Source organism: Periplaneta americana, chromosome 10 (assembly GCF_040183065.1).
Source record: "Periplaneta americana isolate PAMFEO1 chromosome 10, P.americana_PAMFEO1_priV1, whole genome shotgun sequence".
In the NCBI taxonomy this organism is placed as follows: domain Eukaryota; kingdom Metazoa; phylum Arthropoda; class Insecta; order Blattodea; family Blattidae; genus Periplaneta; species Periplaneta americana.
In genome coordinates, this window is record NC_091126.1 from 60,511,634 (window position 1) to 60,536,526 (window position 24,893).

At 39.1% G+C, this 24,893-nt stretch overlaps 1 protein-coding gene across 16 annotated transcripts in view; it reads left to right on the forward strand.

The window, feature by feature from the left end:
* LOC138707723 (antifreeze protein Maxi-like) overlaps positions 1 to 24,893 on the forward strand; it is a 175,791-nt gene that overhangs the window by 66,727 nt on the left and 84,171 nt on the right. For 5 of the 16 annotated variants that reach the window (XR_011334341.1, XR_011334339.1, XR_011334335.1 and 2 more), the window contains exons 3-4: positions 14,269 to 14,436; positions 22,665 to 22,832. The exons of 1 other annotated variant lie outside the window; for it this stretch is intronic. The gene's annotated coding sequence lies outside the window, so the exon portion shown is untranslated. The remainder of the gene's footprint in view (positions 1 to 14,268; positions 14,437 to 22,664; positions 22,833 to 24,893) is intronic. 10 more of the 16 variants (XR_011334336.1, XR_011334343.1, XR_011334337.1 and 7 more) reach the window with 7 other exon arrangements.

A 24,893-nucleotide genomic window follows, 5' to 3' on the forward strand; every position in this document is an offset into this window, starting at 1 on the left:
CTTGTAAATAACAGAATTGCCAACATAAGACATTTGGGGTATTATTCATAGACATTTCGCTAGCCTACGCTACGAGCATGCTAAACTAGTTAATATTTGAGGAGAAAAATTCGCTCCGGTGCTGGGGATCGAACCCAGGTCCTTGGTTCTACGAACCAAGCGCTCTGACCACTGAGCTATGCCGAATTCAATCCACAGCACCAGATCGAACCTTCCTCTTTCAGTGTTTCCCTTTGTGGCCTTTAGGCATATATGTTGACGTAAATGTCTAGTGTCAACTGCCATTATACTAGAAGCGCACTCAGTTGAGTGACTTATTTGGCCGGGATTCCGCAGTTATGATGCAATGCTAGCTATGAGAATATTATGGACTTATTAATTTGTCCTACAGAATAATCTCTGTAATGTTGACAATTAACTGAGTGCGCTTCTAGGATAATGGCAGTTGACACTAGACATATACGTCAACATACATGCCTAACTTGGAGTCAGGCCACAAAGGGAAACACTGAAGGAGGAAGGTTCGATCCGGTGCTGTGGATTGAATTCGGCGTAGCTCAGTGGTCAGAGCGCTTGGTACGTAGAATCAACGACCCGGGTTCGATCCCCGGTGCCGGAGCGAATTTTTCTCCTCAAATATTAATTGTCAACATTACAGAAATTATTCTGTAGGACAAATTAATAAATCCATAATAGTGCTAAAATAGCCCCAGCTATCAACTGGTTTCTTGTACAGGATTCATATCATATCATATCATATATCGCTAACACTGGTTTATGATTACGAAAAGCGTTAGTTTGCTGATCATCCACCGGAAGCCCGCACTTAGAATGTCTATGAATACGGCTCTTGATGATTTAAATTCAAAATCTGCTTTGCATTGCAAATTATATTGCATTCTTTTCCACGATAACATTACCTACCTCCTTAATACCTACTCTTATTGTACATTATCACGTTTTATATTTGCATTAATAAGTAAACAATGATAAATCTATGCATTTTGTCAACTTCCAAGAATTCGAACCGTTTTTGACACGAAATTAAAACAGATAAATTTCTCATCCGAGTGTAAGCAAGGAATCTTTTACATTAATGACTTTAATTTTCAAACAGATGCAGCAAATTTGATTGTCAGAACCTTTGCAACAATTTTTTCGTTGTGTTCCACTACATATTTATTTCAATTTCACACGATATTTGTATTATTTCGTGACACGGAAAAGGTGATATAATGTATTGTATTTTCTCGAATACATCGCGCACTCGAATAAGCTGCGCACCCCACATTTGAAAGTTCCTCCCCAACCCCCTAATAAATAAAACATAAATAAAGCTTTCAACAAATGTATTCACGACAAATTAAAAACAATTAAACACAAATACAGTTCAGTTAACAATAAATTGTATCCTGTAACAGGGCCAGGCCTTTAATTGGTACAATTTTGTCGAAACTGCATAGCCAAGGTGTCGTTTCTCTATTCGATTAGCTTGGCTTCCAAACTGGGAAATTTAGCTTTCTGACCATGAAAAACTCTCCTGTTTCCATTCTTACTTAATTGTTTCAATACACACTATAAATGGTATTAGAATTGGGGGGGTACCTTGTGGTACAAGGTGTGCAAATATGTGTTGAGTATTATTAATTCAACCAAAGTGTTAAATTGGAAAAATCATATTAAAGGAATTATCCCTAAACTAAATTCAGCATGTTTTCCTATTAGGTCTATGCAAGAGATATCAATACCTTAAAAATAATATAGGCACATTGCATACTTCCACTCTGTAATGAGTTTTGGAATAATATGCTGGGGAAATTCTACAGATTGTAACAGTATGTTCCTACTATAAAAAAGAATAATTAGAATATTAGTGGGTGCCAAATCCAGGGAATCGTGTAGGATCATTTTCAAAGAACTACAAATAATGTCCATGACTTGTCAGTATATTTTTGGATTAATAAACTTCTTTGTATGTAATCTGAAAACTTTGTAACTGATTCAACAGTTTATAGCATAAATACGCATCAAAAAAATGAGTTTCATACTACATCGGCAAGTTTATTGTGCTAACAAAAAGGGGTGCGTTGTATGACAGTAAAAATTTTTAATAGCCTCCCTATGGATATAAAAAATCAAACTCAAAATATAAGATTATTTAGGGCAAATTAAAGAAGTACCTAATTTCTCACACCTTCTATTCTGTAGGTGAATTCATGACATTCAACAATGCTTCATGAATTTTTCTTTCTTGTATTAAGTATTGATACTAAAACTTCGTGTTGCTCTAGTAGACTATATTGTAAAACTATTCTGTATATATTTCAAACTAAACTGTGACTATAATTAAGACTTTATAGTACTATCACAGTCTAGTATATACAGTCACGAAGCTCAATATGTAGTAAAAATGCATCCGTAGATAGTTGCTAACCACTAGGATCGCTAATATCGCCTCATTACAGACAATGCGAAATAGTACCGGCACAGTCTATTGTTCCTAGCACCCTCATAACTCAAGCTTCGTGACTGTATATACCAGACTGTGGTACTATTAAGATTTTTCGTTTGACATGTTTCATATTCTAACTGTGAAGTGATGTATGAATACCATGGAATGTAAATAAATACAATACAATACAATGCAGTAACAGCTGCTTCTTTTTCCTCCAGTCTCTGATGCAACTTTCATTTACATCAAATTTATGGCAGTAACACGATTTCAGCTGTAGCACAATTTCCATGTTCTTCTGCATCTTTGATAATTTGTAATTTTTCGCTGAAAGTGAAAGATTGCAATGTCATACCATTGACAGTAGGCCTACTATTCATTTTCAGAATTGAAAATATGCACAAACTATATACTTATCACAGTGAAAGGATTTTAAGATGCAAATTATGGTCGGAAAAGAGGGGGGGAAGGTTCTGAAAATACATACAAAAAGGTGCAAGAAAAGGTGTTGATGAAATAACTTTATTAAGGTTTAAACTAGTTACATTATTTATCATGAACATTCTTTATCCCATATACTGTGTGTTAATCAACTTGTTATATTGAATTGTACAGCATTTCAATGTTTTCGACAGAAAGTCACTGACGCTTTGAGCTCAGGACATCCTTGTATGTAGAGAAACTCCGCTCAACATATACAGAAACCAATGGAATGTATCTTGTCAGCACTCATAAAGGGAGTTCAGTCAAAGTTGCATAGGTTCTGGATGATTCTTCAAATTTAATTCGAATTTGACTTTGGCAAATCCATCAAGATTGTCCCTAACACTCATAAACTTCTTCCACTGTTCCTCCTTCTCCATACCTTCTTCTTTCAAGCTCTGAATCACATCAGGCAAATACTTGTAGCCATGCACTACAAAAAGTTCCAACTCTAACAAGTAAGTCTTGTTCTTGAGTAATTGTTGGCCCTGTTTGATGGTTCCTGCATCCGTTGAATCTAGGGCACATATGAAGCATTTGATTTTGTCAAAGTCAGGTGAAGTATGTGAAGTGCCACTTCACCTATTTACGTGTAAAACACAATTTTATCTCGTATTAATAAATAATTCTAGTTATTACTGGTACCGTATTTCTAAAATAAAAAAAAGTTTCCTTTTCAGTAGTTATGAACAGTGTTTAGTTGTATAAATAGTCCCTGTAACCGTTCGCTGAATAGAATGTCAACTGTTATGAGTGCCGAGCGGTGTCTATTGGAACTTACAATACTGTAGAGGTGAAATTATTTGAGCTCCCATTCTCATACAGCACTTGGTTTCCATGGTAATGTGACGTCTCGCCCTAAAGAAAAATTGTATGAGTGAAGTGTGTTTCTGAGTCTTTCAGTTGCGGAGAACTGTCATACTTGTGTGAAGAGTAATCAGTTTGCAGATCTAACGGTACTAACAATAGAGAAGGGTTGAAGCTGGTCTCCAAGGCTGGAGGCTATTGATTAAGGGTTGTGAAATTTTACAGTATGTACTACCTGACTCGAGAATAGTATCCTCATTCCTTGTGTCCAAGCAACCATCCCTGCAGCGGTAAAATAGTTGGTTCTATGTTATTTTATCAGGAATACACCCCACATACATTTGCACAGTTTAAAAGTTGTTTTCCGCGGCGTGTATTATTTCTTCTCATGAGCTTGCCAGTTTTGTTCCAGCTATTGTATTTGAAAGTTTAAGACGTGCGTAAATGTACACATGTAGTTTAATATTGTGTACGGATATATTAACTTATTATTTAATGTATTTAGAATATATTAGTGATAAGTGTATTTACTAATCCTACATCATAATCTATATTATATGTTTAATCACTATAGTGCTATTATACAAATACTTAGATACCAGTACATAAAAAATGTTGATAAATGAGTGCGAAATATGTATCCCGAAAATGACATGGTTTATACTGTAATTTATTAGAAATGCCATTTTGTAGACTTAAATAGAGGATAAAAAAGATGTTTTAAATTCTGGATGAACTACAGTATTCCATTTGTTCTTTGTTTTAAAAAGTGCTAAGAAAATAGAGAAGTTGTATAAAATAATTTTAAAAAATTCTTCCCATGAAAGAAGCTTTTCTGTTTGAAAAGATTGAACGTTTCACTCGGAATGCTGCATCACAGAAGAGACTTTCATTATTAGCCCGTAGCTTTGCATAGAGATATCTGTCCACCCTCAGTTAAACTCGAACATTTTATGAAGACATCGTCAACAGGTTTACTGCTTTAAAATATAGGAGGATTGACTTGATATGCAAGAAATTGGGGAGTCCTGAAATAAATTAATTTTCCTGTTTGCATGTGTTCTAACACTAGTGAAATTTTACGTAGTTTACGAATAATAGGCCTACTCGTTATATTGGTAAAACTGTTCATGCATTTGTGTATGTGAACAGGACTTTACCTATATTTTTTTACTGTGAACCAATACTGAAGTTTATGCACAAGAAAACTGAGCATCTTATCCAAGTACCCCACCTTGTTATGACAAGGAATTGTGGAAAGTGGAGTCCAGTGACTTCTTGGTATAAAACTTGATGACTGGAGGCTTTTACAAGAATCTTCTTCAGAGCAGCAATGAGGTCATTTACCCTGCTGTAATTCTCCCTGATACTTTCACAAACATGGTGTAGTCCATGTTCAATACATGTCACATGATTGAGGTTAGGATACATGCCCTTCAGTTGTTGGAAAGCCGAAAGCATACAGCATTGATCAGTCACCACAAACCTGACTTTATACACTGCCGAGCAAAAAAAAAAACGCAACACTTGAATAAATCTGAAATATCAATTTGTAATACAAATTATAACATTTCTGTGTGCTTCTATGGACCTTTTTGTGTTAGGCAAGTGTTAATTCATGTTTTGGGAAGAAAAGTATACCCATTTGGTCGTTTGTGACACCCTCTTTGCCACTTTCTGTCCGGAACTGTATATTTATTGCTGTGCCATTAAAATTTACAACCCTAAACCCAAGCAGCTAAAACAAAGTTACAACACTATAGTTTTTTTTTTTTTTGTTATAATGGAATTCTGTGATATTGAACTCAGTTTTCAACAACATGTAAGAAAGTTAAGATGTCGTTAAGCCCCATGAACACTGCTAGAGCAGTTGCGTTGGTAGAGGATGACCGCAGTTTACGTTACGTGGCTCAGGTGTTGCATACAACTCCGTCGACGGTTTCACGTACAGTGCAAAGATACAAGGAACTTGGTTCATATTCTCGAAGACCGAGATATGGTAGGAAAAGGTCAACTTCTTGCTATAGATGACCAGTTCTTGCGCCTTCTAGTGCTGCGTAACCGCCACACCACTGCGGTCAAAGCCAGAAATCGACTAGACTAAGTGCGAGATGTGAATGTCAGTGAGTGGACTGTGAGGAGGAGGTTACATGATGCTGGCCTGATATCCAGAAGATCTGCCCTTGGCTCAGAACTCACAAGACAACATCGTCAAGCTCGCTTACAATTTTCAAGGGAACATCAGGAATGGGTTGACAAACAGTGGGGAACAGTTTTGTCCTCATATGAGTCCCAATTCTGCCTCAGATCCTGAGATGGAAGAGAAAGAGTGTGGAGGACTGGAGAAAGGTATTCTCCATGCAACTTTCCATCAAGGACAGCATTTCAGGGCGGTTCAGTGATGGTGTGGACAGACATCAGTTTGACTGCACGAACGAATCTTGTTTTGTGGAAGATGGGTCTCTTACTGCCCATCGCTACATTGAAGAAATTCTTGGGCAACATGTTCTTCCTTTTGCATCATTTATTGGTGACAATTACGTGCTCTTGCAGGACAATACACGTCATTGCGTGGCGCGATGCGTCCTCCAGTACCTCAATGAAGTAGGGATCCAACTCATGCAATGGCCGTTACGCAGTCTGGATCTTAACCCAATTGATCATCTTTGGGACATTTTAGGAAGAAATGTCCTTCAACATGCTCCAGATACTCTTCAAGAGCTACGGAGCCATGTATGCGACACATGAGCCACATAACGCAAGCTGCGGGCATCTTTTTCCAACATGACTACTCTAGCGGTGATCTCAGGGGTTAACGGTATCCTAACTCTCTTAAATGTTGTTTAAAACTGAGTTCAATATTACAGAATTCCATTATAAGCAAAAAAAGAAAACTATAGTGTTGTAACTTTGCTTTAGCTGGTTGGGTTTAGGGTTGTAAATTTTAATGGCACAGCAATAAATATACAGTACCGGACAGAAAGTGGCAAAGAGGGTGTCACAAACGACCCAATGGGTATACTTTTCTTCCCAAAACATGAATTAACACTTGCCTAACACAAACAGGTCCATAGAAGCACACAGAAATGTTACAATTTGTATTACAAATTGATATTTCAAATTTATTCAAGTGTTGCGTTTTTTTTGCTCGGCAGTGTAGTATTGTACGCCCCCTGGCCATGCATGAGTCATTGAATGACTTCATTATTGTGCAGGCATTTGTCTTCTCGAATTGGTACATGTTAAAAAGCATAGGTTTCACCCATTCATCAGATAATGGAAACACCAACACTTTCAAAAAATTTCTTTGCAGCTCATCAGTAGTTTAATCTAAAATGAATTCCACTTCATGTTTGCCGACAGCCTCTTTTATTTTCTGGAAGAAGTACTCGTAAATTGGCTGTATGTAATTTTTTCTCAATGTGCTCTCATCTGGTATTGACCTTTGAATGTATGTACTTCTCAAGGAATGATTTGAATGCAGGATTGTTTACCTTTTGGATTTGAATTTTTGACTGAATTAATGCCATGTTAAGATCCACACTGAACTCAATGACTGCTGCTTTTCAAATCCTGAAGCGAAGGCGTGTATCAAGGTAGTTTGCTTAGGTTTCGACTTGTGAAGTTCAACGTTCTTCACATGTTTCATGTACTGGATTTGCTGGTTTATTCTGTTTCTTTGATGCTTCTCATCAATTGCAATATTTATTTGCAGTTAGTACATCGAATAATGATGCCATCAGTTTCGATAAATTGCATCTTAAATTCTTCTGAAAGTGCATACAACTTATATTTCTTAACCTTCGCCAAGTTTTTGTTGTGAAAAATACTTTCTTGTTCGAACTGGTAAAACACTAACATGGCCAACAGAGATTAAAGAGTCGATAGATAGAAACTGTTAAATTAATGCCAGTACTAATGAACTTAGTTTAAGCTAGACTGCAGGCTGCGTGATGAGGAGGTATAGGTGGCCTAGTCTTGAATCTGGATAGCCTTGATGCAGGCTGCTTGAGGAGTGGGTCTATGTGGCCTAGACTGCAGGGTGCGTGATGAGACCTGAGTGGCCTAGTCTTGAATCTGGATAGCCTTGATGCAGGCTGCTTGAGGAGTGGGTCTATGTGGCCTAGACTGCAGGGTGCGTGATGAGACCTGAGTGGCCTAGTCTTGAATCTGGATAGCCTTGATGCAGGCTGCTTGAGGAATGGGTCTATGTGGCCTAGACTGCAGGGTGCGTGATGAGACCTAAGTGGCATAGTCTTGAATCTGGATCGCCTTGATGCAGGCGGCAGGCTGGTTGAGGAATAGGCCTATGTGGTCTAGACTGCAGGCTTCATGGTGAGGAGACCTGAGTGGCTTGGACAAGAACTCGGGTCGATTTGTTGCAGGAAGCAGGCTGCGTGCTGAGAAGTCCCAAGTCGCCTAAACTCCAACTGGTGTCACTTAGGTCACCTTGTTGCAGGAGGCAGGCTGCGTGGGGAGTGGGACTATGTGTCCTAGACTGCAGGCTGCGTGATGAGGAGGCCTGAGTGGCTTGGACATGAACCCGGATTGACTTGTTGCAGGAGGCAGGCTGCGTGATTGAGAAGTCCCAAGTCACCTAGACTCCAACTGGTGTTGCCTGGGTTGCCTTGTTGCAGGAGGCAGGCTGCATGATAAGTAGGTCTGAGTGGCCTGCTGTTGGCTGATTCCCAACTGAGATTGGAGTCCGCCAGGACTTGAGCGGGATCACCGACACGATTTTTGAACACTCATTTCTACACCACTCACAACTCACTGCTCTGTTCAACAACTGTCCTCAGCTGATTCTCGTTTCCTTATATCATCTCGGTCGTCTGGGGGAGCCATGTAGATATTCTCCCCGAAAGTAAAGGGGAGCTACCAAATTGTTCTCCTCCAAACTCAGTGCCTTGACACAGATTCATATTTAGGGCAGACCATCTGTCGCAACAAAGCATGCTTCCAGATGTTCCTATTATGTTGGGGTTTGGCTGGCTGAAATCTGTGGATGGGCAGTCTTCTGCTGTATGAAGCTCGATTCCCCAATATGTATACATTACACATATAAAACCCCCTTCCCATGAAAAAGGAGATTTTACAACATTTTTAATATGATTTCACAGTTGCAGATTGGCCATTGTTGCTAGGATGTGAATTGCTGTTGGTTTACATGATTTATATTTGTTGACTTCTGATTAAATGAGATTTAAAAAAGCTGTTTAAGAAGAGAGAAAATATATATTTTCCTGTCTAATCTTTAAAAAATGCAGAGGAAAGTGCTGAAGCATCAAAAAGGAGGAAAAAGGTGGCGAGTCCACACCTGTGGAGTAACGGTTAGCACGTCTAGCCGCGAAACCAGGTGGCCCGGGTTCGATTCCTGGTCGGGGCAAGTTATCTGGTTGAGGTTTTTTCCGGGATTTTCCCTCAACCCAATATGAGCAAATGCTGGGTAACTTTCGATGTTGGACCCCGGACATATTTATTCTGAGTGCTTTTACACTACTGCAGTGCAATATAATGTATGTTGGTTATAAATATGGGTTTATTGAGCTTTTTTTTTTTTCTTTTTCCAAGTTTTACTAACTTTGTACATTTTGGACTGATAGGGTTGGAAGTAAATCCCGAAAAGACTAAGTATATGATTATGTCTCGTGACAAGAATATTGTACGAAATGAAACTATAAAAATTGGAGATTTATCCTTCGAAGAGGTGGAAAAATTCAGATATCTTGGAGCAACAGTAACAAATATAAATGACACTGGGGAGGAAATTAAACGCAGAATAAATGTGGGAAATGCCTCTTATTATTCAGTTGAGAAGCTTTTGTCATCTAGTCTTCTGTCAAAAAATCTGAAAGTTACAATTTATAAAACAGTTACATTACCGGTTGTTCTGTATGGCTGTGAAACTTGGACTCTCACTTTGAGAGAGGAACAGAGATTAAGGGTGTTTGAGAATAAGGTTCTTAGGAAAATATTTGGGGCTAAGAGGGATGAAGTTACAGGAGAATGGAGAAAGTTACACAACGCAGAACTGCACGCTTTATATTCTTCACCTGACATAATTAGGAACATTGAATCCAGACGTTTGAGATGGGCAGGGCATGTCGCACGTATGGGCGAATCCAGAAATGCATATAGAGTGTTAGTTGGGAGGCCGGAGGGAAAAAGACCTTTGGGGAGGCCGAGACGTAGATGGGAAGATAATATTAAAATGGATTTGAGGGAGGTGGGATATGATGGTAGAAACTGGATTAATCTTGCTCAGGATAGGGACCAATGGCGGGCTTATGTGAGGGCGACAATGAACCTCCGGGTTCCTTAAAACCAGTAAGTAAGTACATTTTGGACACATTATTTTTAATGCAAAATTAATGCATTTTTTCATTTATTCAAGTTTTATTTGAAGACAACAATGCTATTTGGACACTTTTACACTTGACATACTAAATTTTTATTTAATTTCAGTCATAATCATTTTTTCTTCAAAAAACAAATTGCATTTGAAAACAACCGAGCTATTTTGTTTAATTCTTGCACATTATATGGATGAGTTTTTCTGAGTGATCCTTGCAAATTCATTCATATTTCATTATATAGATTATATTTCCAGTCTGTTTTCTTAGGTGGAACAGTAACAAAATATTTTGAATTAATAAATAGATTCAACTGTAACTAAGTGGATTTTATTTTAAATTATTGGCATTTCTTTATTATTGCGTTACCACGTTAAAGTTCAAATGTATTTACATTCTAGGGTCCTGGACAAGTCACATATATTGTAAAGAAAACAATTGAGCAGACGGAAATTTCACACCCAAAATAAAGGTCAAAAGTCGCTGTGGAAAAAGAAAAAATAATTGAGTGTGGATGCAAATTTCACATCCAGAATATGGGTCGAAATTTTCTGTGAAAGTGGGGGCCGATGGAGATCTGTGGATTACTCATTCTAGGTGGAAGGGGTAGGCGGCACTGAGGTGAAGCACATACATCTCATTTTCGTTCTTTCCCTTATTTACAGAGAAAAAGCGAGTTTTCGTAACATCGAATCAATGACTAGTTAGGTTATGATTGTTTAAGCTTCTTTTATGCCTTCCATTTACTCATAATTGAGGTGTTCAGAAGCAAAGGGGTGCAAGTATACTTAAATTACTTTCCAGAAAATGTGATTAAAGTTACTAAGCTTTCGTAAATTCCTTGAAGTTTTAATTTTAAATGTTAATGTGTGATGTGGTTAAAAGATATAGCTATCCCTTTACCACAGAAATTTTAAATGCTTTAGTTTATCCTGGGTGCACTAAAATAATTTTTTTAGAAATGTCACATCCCTTTGCTTCTAACTGCCTCAATTGTCTAATACTGCCATTCTTCCAAGGCATACCAAAATCCTAACCTAACCTAACCTAACACTGATTCAATGTTACTAAAATTCTTTTTGGTCGAATCAGTGACAGATTGGTTTAAGTTAGTTTAGGCTTTTGCTATTCCTTGTATATGTTCCCAATTGTCTAAGAATGTGCCCTTTCTTCCAAGGCATACAAAATGTTAAACTAACCTAACCTAACCTAACCTGTCACTTATTCGACCTTACGGAAACTCGACTTTTCTCTTTGAATCAGTAAGGAAATGCACGGAAATGTGATACATGTGCTTCCCCTACCTGCCACCTACCCCTTCCACTTCGCACTTTCACAGCAACTTTCGATCTTTATTTTCGGTGTGAAATTGGCTTCGGCACTCGATTTTTTTTTTCGTATACGATATGTATGACTCGACTACAACCCAAGGATGTAAATGCATTTGTACCTTAACGCGGTAACGCTATAGTAGAGAATTAATAAATCAATTAACAAAGTACTACGTACACTATGTGATCACCCAAACACCCACCTCAAAATGAAGTACAAGTTTGAGTAGCTCTTCATTGGGAACATTCGCAGTTAATACCATGTTGGCCCAACCTTAGCCTTCATGACAGCCTTTACTCTCGCAGTGATACTCTCAATCAGGCAGTGAAAGGTTTCCTGGGGAATGGCAGCCCATTCGTCCCCGAGCACCGAAATGAGAAGAGGTATTGATGTGGGTTGGTGTGGTCTAGCACGATGTTGGCATTCCAAAACATCCCAGAGATGTTCTATCGGATACAAATCAGGACTGTGCTAATCAGTCCATTAGTGCGACATCGTCAAACCACTCTCTGACAAGCCCTGTAGTATGGAAGGGTGCTCGGTTGAGTTGAAAAACACAATAGTCATCGCTGAACTGGTCTTCAACGATAGGCAGCATGAAAGTGGCTAAAAGTCAATGACCTCCAGGAATGAGTAATTCTGAAGGCCATTGAAATTAGGTTAGAAATGAACAACTTCAATTGGGATGGTGGCCTGCAACTCAGCAGGCTTGGCCCCCGCCATGAACAGACTAAAGCCTTCACGAGAACCTACACCAAGTACCAAGGACCAGCACCTAGCTCAGTCTGCCGATCTAAACTTGCCATCCTTTAACATAAGGAGGAACCCTGGTAGGGGCAGAGCTTATGAACACACAGTATTCCCGGCCCTGGATTGGTCCCACCGCTAGCAAATTCTGCATATCTGACCGAACCAGTATATATATATATATATATATATATATATATATATATATATATATATGAGAGACATTCAGACAACAGTATCATCAGTTCCCTGAAGATGGATACAGAGTCAGTAGCTGAAAGCTTGGAGTATTCCACAACTTTAACTTGGCTGATAGCCCGTGAATCCATCATTATGAATCAATGCCGAGATAGCCTGAAGTCATACAAATAATATTCCCTTCACAAGTTCAAACACAGAGTGAGGTGAATTGCATGCATGCAGTGCCCGACAAACGTCCTTGAAATTCAGCGTGTATGGCAGACTCATTGTAGGAGGCAATGTTTTTGTATGTCCTAGGGCATTGTGTAAGTAGGACTCTGCAGCAGCAGTAACAGCAAGAGCAGTTCTATGGCTACTGAGTATATTAGGATGCCAGCAGAGATTTCTCCTCTTATAACTTCTGCTGTAGTTAAATTGGAATTTCAAGTTTCTGAGTTATTTCAGCAGCTTGCAGACATCTCAAGGAGCCTAAAGTTTAATTCTAGAAGTTACAGCAATTCAATTAAAGGATAAAAAGACAACTCATATTACTACTATGGACAGTTTGGGAATTCTGCTACAAATGCATTAAACACTGCTATTTTAAACCACCCAGCACTCAGGATATCAACCCATCATTAATCAACGGTAAAAGTCAACGATAACAGCACCCAACAGAACTGCTTGCATGGCCTAGACAGGAAATTGGTTATCCATTACTGGAGTGATACTGGTTCGGGTGTCTCAGTAGTACACAAGTGACACCTTCTTCAGTAAAATGTAAATGGTACTGCAATCACTATAATTGGTGCTGTATCTTAAAACGCTATGATGTATTGGTTGATCTAAAAAATCGCTAACTTATTGATACATCGGCACAAATATCCACTTGTGGCCAGTTAATGAAAGCAGTAGATTCCATTGATTATAGGATTTTCTGTATGGATGGCCATTCAAGCAATTTATAGAGGCAACATTGTATTTTCCTAGACCTTTGACAGTCAAATATATTGTAATACGTCATATTGTGAATAAAAGGCCACACATAAGGGTCTCGATGATTAACTCCTGATAAACGTAAGGCTGTGAAAATGGTCTTTCAATACAAGATGGAAAAAGGAACATGTCATCCTTCTAACTATGAATGGAGAAGCCCTCTGCATTTCGTTCCAAAGGAATATGGTGAATGGAGACCTTGTGGAGATTATCATAGCTGAACTCTGTAACAGTTCCAGACAGGTACGCAATTCCACACATACAGGATTTTTCGCAGTTCCTCCATGGCATGTCAATTTTTTCAACCACCGGTAATGATTTTCTGTAGGCTTACTATAAAATTCCAGTAGCAGAAGAAGATATTCAGAGAATGGCTGTTATTACACCCTTTGGTCTGTTCGAATTTTCTTCTATGAGATTTGGGTATGCAGTGCAGCACAGATTTTCTAAAGATCGATGTATTTTGTTCTCATTGATCTGAACTTCTTTTACTGTTACCTTGATGACATCTTGGTTGGCTCATTGAGCACTCATTTGCAACTTCATTTTGAACACCTTCGAAATTATGACGTTGCAATCAATCTAGCTAATGTGTTTTTGGTCAACCTGAAGTTCGGTATCTAGAATACGTAAGTTTTTCAACAGGTATCCAACCACTCTTTTATGAGTGCATGCTATCCTCAATTACAGGAAACCTTGCAACCATTGTCGAACTACACTAAGTCTTGAGAGTTGTAAATTTTATTGTCGTTTCAACAAGAACGCCACTAACTCCATTCACATCTTAACCTCAAACTAACAGAAAAAGAATGACAATTTGGACTACAGAAACTGAGTTACCATTTAAAGAATGTAAAGATAGTTTTGCTAATGCTTTGCTTTATCTGATGGAAAATATACATCTTTCTTTGTCAACAGATGTGACACCTCCTTTGGAGCCACTTTACACCTGCTCCAGCATGGTGAGTGACAGTCACTTGATTTCTTCTCATGAACATGGCTGAGAGGAATTTTGTTACAGTGCTTACGACAAGGAACTTTCAACAATCTACTATGCGAGTAAGAATTTTCCGCATATGTTAAAGGGTAAGACTTTTTTCATCAAAACTGATTATAAGCCCTTCAACCAGAGGTCCCGGGATCGATACCCGGCCCCGGAACAATTTTTCCCTTGAAATTGTTCAAATCTGTTTCACAGGAAGCTTTACCTGAAAGACTAGATTTGCATAATATATACGTCACTGTGTATGTTAACAGAAAACCACAATTCCAAGTCACACAGAGTTTATGTGAACTCGATGTGGGTCTCTGGCATTTCGTCAGCCCACGCGAGTTGTGTGGATATAAAGGGAAAGGTTGAGATCGTGTCGGGTGGAGTTCCCGGGTAGCTCAGTTGGCACAGCGCTGGTACATTCAACCAGAGGTCCTGGGATCGATACCTGGCCCCGGAACAATTTTTCCCTTGAAATTGTTCAAATCTGCTTTACAGGAAGCTTTACCTCAAAGACTAGATTTGCATGATTGAGGTTGTTGAAAAGCCGAAAGCATACAGCATTGATCAGTCACCACAGCCCTGACTTTATAGTATTGTACGCCCCCTGGCCACAATTTCATGCATGAGTCATTGAATGACTGCATTATCGTGCAGGCATTTTTCTCGAATTGGTACATGTTAAAAAGCATAGGTTTCACCCATTCATCAGATAATGGAAACACCAACACTTTCAAAAAATTTCTTTGCAGCTCATCAGTAGTTTAATCTAAAATGAATGCCACTTCACGTTTGGCTACAGCCTCTTTTATTTTCTGCAAGAAGTACTCACAAATTGGCTGTATGTAATTTTTTCTCAATGTGCTGTCATCTGGTATTGACCTTTGAATGTATGTACTTCTCAAGGAATGATTTGAATGTAAGATTGTTTACCTTGTGTACTGGAATTTTTGACTGGATTAATGCCATGTTAAGATCCACACTGAACTGACTCAGTGACTGCTGCTTTTCAGATCCTGACGTGAAGGCGTGTATCAAGGTAGTTTGCTTAGGTTTGGACTTGTGAAGTTCAACGTTCTTCACATGTTTCATGTACTGGATGTGCTGGTTTATTCTGTTTCTTTAATGCTTCACATCAATTGCAATATTTATTTGCAGATGGTACATCGAGAAATGATGCCATCAGTTTCGATAAAGTGCATCTTAAATTCTTCTGAAAGTGCGTACAACTTATCCTTCTTAACCTTCACCAACTTTTTGTTGTGAATAATACGTTCTGGTTCGAACTGGTAAAACACTAACATGGCCAACAGAAATTAAACAGTCGATAGATAGAAACTGTTAAATTAATGCCAGTACTAATGCACTTAGTTTAAGCTAGACTGCAGGCTGCGTGATGAGGAGGTATAGGTGGCCTAGACTGCAGATTGCGTGGTGAGGAGGCCTGAGTGGCCTAGTCTTGAATCTGGATAGCCTTGATGCAGGGTGCTTGAGGAGTGGGTCTATGTGGCCTAGACTGCAGGCTGCATGATGAGGCCTGAGTGGCCTAGTCTTGAATCTGGATAGCCTTGATGCAGGCTGCTTGAGGAGTGGGTCTATGTGACCTAGACTGCAGACTGCATGATGAGGCCTGAGTGGCCTAGTCTTGAATCTGGATAGCCTTGATGCAGGCTGCTTGAGGAGTGGGTCTATGTGGCCTAGACTGCAGGGTGCGTGATGAGGCCTGAGTGGCCTAGTCTTGAATCTGGATAGCATTGATGGAGGCTGCTTGAGGAGTGGGTCTATGTGGCCTAGACTGCAGGCTGCATGATGAGGCCTGAGTGGCCTAGTCTTGAATCTGGATAGCCTTGATGCAGGCTGCTTGAGGAGTGGGTCTATGTAGCCTAGACTGCAGGCTGCATGATGAGGCCTGAGTGTCCTAGTCTTGAATCTGGATAGCCTTGATGCAGGCTGCTTGAGGAATGGGTCTATGTGGCCTAGACTGCAGGCTGCATGATGAGATCTGAGTGGCCTAGTCTTGAATCTGGATAGCCTTGATGCAGGCTGCTTGAGGAGTGGGTCTATGTGGCCTAGACTGCAGGCTGCATGATGAGGCCTGAGTGGCCTAGACTGCAGGCTGCGTGATGAAACCTGAGTGGCCTAGCCTTGAATCTGGATAGCCTTGATGCAGGCTGCTTGAGGAGTGAGTCTATGTGGCCTAGACTGCAGGCTGCGTGATGAAACCTGAGTGGCCTAGTCTTGAATCTGGATAGCCTTGATGCAGGCTGCTTGAGGAGTCGGTCTATGTGGCCTAGACTGCAGGCTGCGTGATGAGACTTGAGTGGCCTAGTCTTGAATCTGGATCACCTTGATGCAGGCGGCAGGCTGCTTGAGAATGGGCCTATGTGGTCTAGACTGCAGGCTGCGTGGTGAGGAGGCCTGAGTGGCTTGGACACGAACCCAGTCGATTTGTTGCAGGAAGCAGGCTGCATGATGAGAAGTCCCAAGTCGCCTAAACTCCAACTGATGTCACTTGGATCACCTTGTTGCAGGAGGCAGGCTGCGTGGGGAGTGGGACTATGTGGTCTAAACTGTAGGCTGCATGATGAGGAGGCCTGAGTGGCTTGGACATGAACCCTGATCGACTTGTTGCAGGAGGCAGGCTGCGTGATTGAGAAGTCCCAAGTCACCTAGACTCCAACTGGCGTTGCCTGGTTCGCATTGTTGCAGAAGGCAGGGTGCGTGATAAGTAGGTCTGAGTGGCCTGCGGTTGGCTGATTTCCAAATGAGATTAGAGTGACACGATTCACGAACACTCGTTTCTACACCACTCACGACTCCCTGCTCTGTTCACCAACTATCCTCAGCTGATTCCTGTTTCCTTATATCATCTCGGACATCCAGGAGAGCCATGTAGATATTCTCCCCGAAAGTAAAAGGGAGCTACCAAATTGTTCTCCTCCAAACTTAGCGTCTTGATACAGCTTTGTAATTAGGGCAGACCATCTGTCGCAACAAAGCTTGCTTCCAGATGTTCCTATTACGTTAGGGTTTGTCTGGCCAAAATCTGTGGATGGGAAGTCTTCTGCTGTATGAAGCTCGATTCCTAAATATGTATACATTACACATATAAAACCCCCTCCCCCATCCGACTGTATCAGGTTCGACTTTTATGGTCATGAAAAGGAGATTTTACAACATTTTTAATTTGATTTCACAGCTGCAGATTGGCCATTGTTACTGGGATGTGAATTGCTGTTGGTTTACATGATTTATATTTTGTTATTTGTTGACTTCTGATTAAATGAGATTAAAAAAAAACTGTTTAAGAGGAGAGAAAATATCTATTTTTCTGTCTAATCTTTAAAAAATGCAGAGGAAAGTGCTGAAGCATCAAAAAGGAGGGAAAAGGTGGCGAAATGCAGTAATCTCATGAAAAGGTGCAATAAATTTTGTTTATTTAGCTTTATTTCATGCTCCCAAACACACATCTTGACATACCTATACGAAAACAGTTATATTTTTGGAAAGGTGCTGCACTTTAAAATCCCTTGTTTAATTTAATAACTGCTTTTCATCGCCCAGCGTCCTTCTGCTGATTAACTGTACCATTGTGCATCAAGTTGGCAGGAAGCCTCTTAATGGTTCTGTAATGAAACGTCGTATTTCTCTTCTTCAGCATCTTCCACCATCTCTGTACCAGAATTGGGTACTGCCACATCTTCATTCAGGCAGCAATTCAGGTACGATCATGCACAGACAGTCTTGTCGCTATAGTTACTGTTCAAGATTAATTTCTTTATCAAAACATTTTCCAGTAAATTGTCTGATTAAATGCATATGTTTCAGACCACAGTCCAAACTGAGAATAGAACTAAATTAAAGCTTCATTATTGTGCTTCAAATGGTATGGAATGCAGTACATTTTAACGATTGATTCGGCCACTTTAATCTGACTGCTTTTACACTACTGCACTGCAATATAATGTTGCTTATAAATGTGGGTTTACTGAGCAATTTTTTTTTTTCTAGTTTTACTGACTGTATATTTTGGACACATTATTTTTAATGCAAAATTAATGCATTTTTTTTTTCGCTTATTCAAGTTTTATTTGAAGACAACAATGTTATTTGGACACTTTTACACTTGATATACTAAATATATATTTAATTTCAGTCATATTCATTTTTTCTTCAAAAAACAAATTGTATTTGAAAACAACCGAGCTATTTTGAACAATTCTTATACAGTACATGGATGAGTTTTTCTGAGTGATCCTTGCAAACCCATTCATATTTCATTATATTGATTATATTTCCAGTCTGTTTTCTTAGTTGGAACAGTAACAAAATATTTTAAAATAATAAATAGATTCAGCTGTAATTAAGTGGGTTTTATTTTAAATTATTGGCATTTCTTTATTATTGCCTTACCATGTTAAAGCTCAAATGTATTTACATTCTAGGGTCCTTGACAAGTCATATATCGTAAAGAAAAGAGATGAGCAGACGGAAATTTCACACTCGAAATAAGGGTCAAAAGTCGCTGTGGAAAAAGAAAAAAAATAATTGAGTGCGAATGCAAATTTCACATCCAGAATATGGGTCGAAATTTGCTGTCGGGGCCGATGGACATCTGTGGACAGGAGGGATTACTCAGTCTAGGTGGAAGGGGTAGGCGGCACTGAGGTGAAGCACATACATCTCATTTTCGTTCTTTCCCTTATTTACAGAGAAAAAGCGAGTTTTCGTAACATCGAATCAATGACTAGTTAGGTTATGATTGTTTAAGCTTCTTTTATGCCTTCCATTTACTCATAATTGAGGTGTTCAGAAGCAAAGGGGTGCAAGTATACTTAAATTACTTTCCAGAAAATGTGATTAAAGTTACTAAGCTTTCGTAAATTCCTTGAAGTTTTAATTTTAAATGTTAATGTGTGATGTGGTTAAAAGATATAGCTATCCCTTTACCACAGAAATTTTAAATGCTTTAGTTTATCCTGGGTGCACTAAAATAATTTTTTTAGAAATGTCACGTCCCTTTGCTTCTAACTGCCTCAATTGTCTAATACTGCCATTCTTCCAAGGCATACCAAAATCCTAACCTAACTTAACCTAACACTGATTCAATGTTACGAAAATTCTTTTTGGTCGAATCAGTGACAGATTGGTTTAAGTTAGTTTAGGCTTTTGCTTTTCCTTGTATATGTTCCCAATTGTCTAAGAATGTGCCCTTTCTTCCAAGGCATACAAAGTGTTAAACTAACCTAACCTAACCTAACCTGTCACTTATTCGACCTTACGAAAACTCGACTTTTCTCTTTGAATCAGTAAGGAAATGCACGGAAATGTGATACATGTGCTTCCCCTACCTGCCACCTACCCCTTCCACTTCGCACTTTCACAGCAACTTTCGATCTTTATTTTCGGTGTGAAATTGGCTTCGGCACTCGATTTTTTTTCGTATACGATATGTATGACTCAACTACAGCCCAAGGATGTAAATGCATTTGTACCTTAACGCGGTAATGCTATAGTAGAGAATTAATAAATCAATTAACAAAGTACTACATACACTATGTGATCAAAAGTATCTGAACACCCATCTCAAAATGAAGTACAAGTTTGGGCAGCTCTTCATTGGGAACCCTCACAGTTAATACAGTGTTGGCCCAACCTTAGCCTTCATGACAGCCTTCACTCTCGCAGTGATACTCCCAATCAGGCAGCAAAAGTTTTCCTGGGGAATGGCAACCCATTCGTCCCCGAGCACCGAAATGAGAAGAGGTATTGATGTGGGTTGGTGTGGTCTAGCACGATGTTGGTGTTCTAAAACATCCCAGAGATGTTCTATCGGATACAAATCAGGACTGTGCAGATCAGTCCATTAGTGCGACGTTATCGTCAAACCACTCTCTGACAAGTCCTATAGTATGGAAGGGTGCTCGGTTGAGTTGAGAAACACAATAGTCATCGCTGAACTGGTCTTCAATGATAGGCAGCATGAAAGTGGCTAAAAGTCAATGGCTTCCAGGAATGAGTAATCCTGAAGGCCATTGAAATTAGATTAGAAAAGAACAACTTCAATAGGGATCGTAGCCTGCAACTCAGCAAGGCTTGGACCCTGGCCTTGAACAGACTAAAGCCTTCACGAGAACCTACACTGAGTACCGAGGACCAGCACTTAGCTCAGTCTGCTGATCCAAGCTTGCCATCCGCGAACATAAGGAGGAACCCTGGTAGGGGCAGAGCTTATGAACACACAGTATTCCAGGCCCTGGATTGGTCCCATCGCTAGTCAATTCTGCATCATCTGACCGAACCAATATATATATATATATATATATATATATATATATATATATGAGAGACATTCAGACAACAGTATCATCTGTTCCCTGAAGATGGCTACAGAGTCAGTAGCTGAAAGCTTGGAGTATTCCACAACTTTAACTTGGCTGATAGCCCGTGAATCCATCATTATGAATCAACGCCGAGAAAGCCTGAAGTCATACAAATAATAATCACTTCACAAATTCAAACACAGAGTGAGGTGAATTGCACGCATGCAGTGCGTGTATGGCAGACTCACTGTAGGAGGCATTGTTTCTGTACATCCTATGGCATCGTGTAAGTAGAACTCTGCAGCAGCAGTAACAGTAAGAGCAGTTCTATAGCCACTGAGTTTATTAGGATGCCAGCAGAGATTTCTCCTCTTATAACTTCTGCTGTAGCTAAATTGTGATTTCAAGTTTCTGAGTTATTTCAGCAGCTTGCAGACATCGCAAGGAGCTTAAAGTTTAATTCTAGAAGTTACGGCAATTCAATTAAAGGATATAAAGACAACTCATATTACTACTATGGACAATTTGGGAATTCTGCTACAAATGCATTAAACGCTGCTATTTTAAACCACCCAGTACTCAGGAAATCTAGACCCATCATTAATCAACGTTAAAAGTCAACGATAACAGCACCCAACAGAACTGCTTGCATGGCCTAGACTGGAAATTGGTTATCCATTACTGGAGTGATACTGGTTCGGGTGTCTCAATAGTACACAAGTGACACCTTCTTCAGTAAAATGTAACTGGTACTGCAGTCACTATACTTGGTGCTGTATCTTAAAATGCTATGATGTATCGGTTGATCTAAAAAATCGCTAACTTATTGATACATCGGCACAAATATCCACTTGTGGCCAGTTAATGAAAGCAGTAGATTCCATTGATTATAGGATATTCTGTATGAATGGCCATTCAAGCAATTTATAATAATAATAATAATAATAATAATAATAATAATAATAATTTAATAATAATTTATTTATTTAATCTGGCAGAGCTAAGGTCAGTAGGCCTTCTCTTCTGCCCAGCCAGACTCTAATTCTAATTGAGGCTACGTTGTATTTTCCTAGACCTTTGACAGTCAAATATACTGTAATACGTCATATTGTGAATAAAGGGCCACACATAAGGGCCTCGAGAATTAACTCCTGATAAACTTAAGGCTATGAAAATGGTCTTTCAATACAAGATGGAAAAAGGAACATGACATCCTTCTAACTATGACTGGACAAGTCACAAGTCCTCTGCATTTCGTTCCAAAGGAATATGGTGAATGGAGACCTTGTGGAGATTATCATAGCTGAACTCTGTAACAGTTCCAGACAGGTATACAGTTTCACACATACAGGATTTTTCGCATTACCTCCATGGCATGTCAATTTTTTCAACCACCGGTAATGATTTTCTGTGGGCTTACTGTAAAATTCCAGTAGCAGAAGAAGATATCAGAGAATGGCTGTTATTACACCCTTTGGTCTGTTCGAATTCCCTTCTATGAGATTTGGGTATGCAGTGCAGCACAGATTTTCCAAGATTGATGTATTTTGTTCTCATTGATCTGAACTTCTTTTACTGTTACCTTGATGACATCTTGGTTGGCTCATTGAGCACTCATTTGCAACTTCATTTTGAACACCTTCGAAATTATGACGTTGCAATCAATCTAGCTAATGTGTTTTTGGTCAACCTGAAGTTCGGTATCTAGAATACGTAAGTTTTTCAACAGGTATCCAACCATTCTTTTATGAGTGCATGCTGTCCTCAATTACAGGAAACCTTGCAACCATTGTCGAACTACACTAAGTCTTGAGAGTTTTAAATTTTACTGTCGTTTCAACAAGAACACCGCTAACTCCATCCACATCTTAACCTCTAACTAACAGAAAAAGAATGACAATTTGGACTACAGAAACTGAGTTACCATTTAATGTATGTAAAGATTGTTTTGCTTATGCTTATATATCTGATGGAAAATATACATCTTTCTTTGTCAACAGATGTGACACCTCCTTTGAAGCCACTTTACACCAGCTTCAGCATGGTGAGTGACATTCACTTTGTTTCTTCTCATGAACATGGCTGAGAGGAATTTTATTACAGTGCTTATGACAAGGAACCTTCAACAATCTACTGTGCAAGGAAGAATTTTCCGCATATGTTAGAGGGTAAGACTTTTTTCATCAAAACTGATCATAAGCCCTTGAAATTTGCGTTTTCGCTGCAAGCATCTGAAGCAGCTCCACGTCAGTTGAGGCAACTAGTGTTATATCTCAGTTTAGCACAGAAATTATTTACGTACCAGGATAAGACAACAATATAGCTAACACGTTCTCATACCTGGATGCAATCACTATGCCTGTGATTGCTGATTCAAACGTATTACTTGAACATCAGAGAAAATATGACGAACTACAAAACCTGCTTTGGCCCCCAATGTCTCTCAACCTCCAACAATGTTCAGTTTAAAAAAATAATTATCTGTATTGTGATACTTCACTGGCTATTATTTGGCACTATGTGCCTAAAACCTTGCGTAAGTTCAAATCCTGGTTGAAAAAGTTACCTGGTTGAGGCTTTTTCCGGAGTTTTCCCTCAACCCAATAAGAGTAAATGCTGGGTAACTTTTGACGTTGGACTCTGACCTCATTTCACTGGCATTATCACTTTCATACCATTCAGACACTAGATAACCACAGCAGTTGATAAACCGTCGTAAATTAACCCACTAAATAAAACATTGCTTAGGCGTGTCTTTGACATGGTACATCAACTTTCACATTCAAGTGGTTGTTCCACCCTTCAACAAATTAAAGAGAATTTTGACTGGGATGCATTATGATGTTTTACAATGGACCCGCTAATGTATCCCCTGACAAAGATCCAAGATTCAGTGTCACAGCAGGAATGGTCCTCCACAGTTTCCAGTTCCCAGAATTCGCTTTCAGCAGGTTCACTTAGACCTTGTTGGTTTTCTGCCTCATCACAAGGATTCAGGTATTGTCTGATGATGGTTGACAGATACACTAAAGGGCCAGAAACAATCCCTTTGAAAGATGCCACTGTTAAAAAACAGTTTGTTCTGCATTCTATACACATTGGCCCTCTCGTTTTGTTTCTCCTGAGGAGCTTGTTACTGACGACGAATTTCAGTTTGAAACAAATATTCTTCAAGTCCTGAAACAACTTGTTGGTTGAAGCATAATCAGACATCCTTATACCGTCCATGCATCAATGGTTTAGTGGATCTCTTCCATTGCATGTTAAAAATGGTTATAAAGACCATAAACCCTTTTGCTTCCTGTGTTAAAAACCTTGGAGTTTACTTTGATACGCATTTAAACTGGAATAACCAAGTAACCCATATTACCAAAAAAAGTGCTTTCCATACTACATTCCTTAAACAGCATTCGAAAATTCCTTCTTCTATCACTCAAGAAAATACTAGTGCAAACACTAGTAATGCCCCACTTTGATTATTGTGATTTTGTACTGACTGACCTCAATGTCAACCAGTCGCAAAAATTAGAACGTGTTCATAATTCTTGTGTTCGCTTCGCCTGCGATGTCTGTCACACTGACCACATTACCCCATCCTTCCAAACTCTAAACTGGCTATGGCTTAACGAACGTAGAAATGTTCATTCTCTTGTTCTCCTTTTCCAAGTCCTTCACACCTCTACACCTACCTACCTTGCCTCCCGTTTCAGTTACATAATTTCTTCACACGCTCGCAAAATAGCCGCATACTAGCCATACCAACACATAAGACATCATCGTATTCATCATCATACATAATCTCGCTCTCACGCTTGTGGAATACCCTACCCAGTGACATCAGAGACTGTCGGAAATTAGTAGCGTTCAAAAGCAAACTTATTAAGCATTTTCTTACTGCGTAGAGTAGGTTTAATTTTTACTTAATCAATAAAAGAAATGCTTCTCTCTTCTTAACTTTTACAATAAACTGTCTAGCTTTCATTAATCAGTTAATCTTTTAGTACTTTGATTTTTATTGTATTTGTAAATTTAATATTAATTGTAATTATAATTGTAATTGTATTCTTAATATTGTAGTTGTAATCCCCTGGTAGAGGGGAAGAGAAGGCCTGATGGCCTTATCTCTACAGGTTAAATAAATAAAAATAAATAAACAATTTGACTGGGTGAGTCTTACTTCTGTTTTGCTAGGACTTCGCACATGCTACACAAAAAATTGAAAATATTCT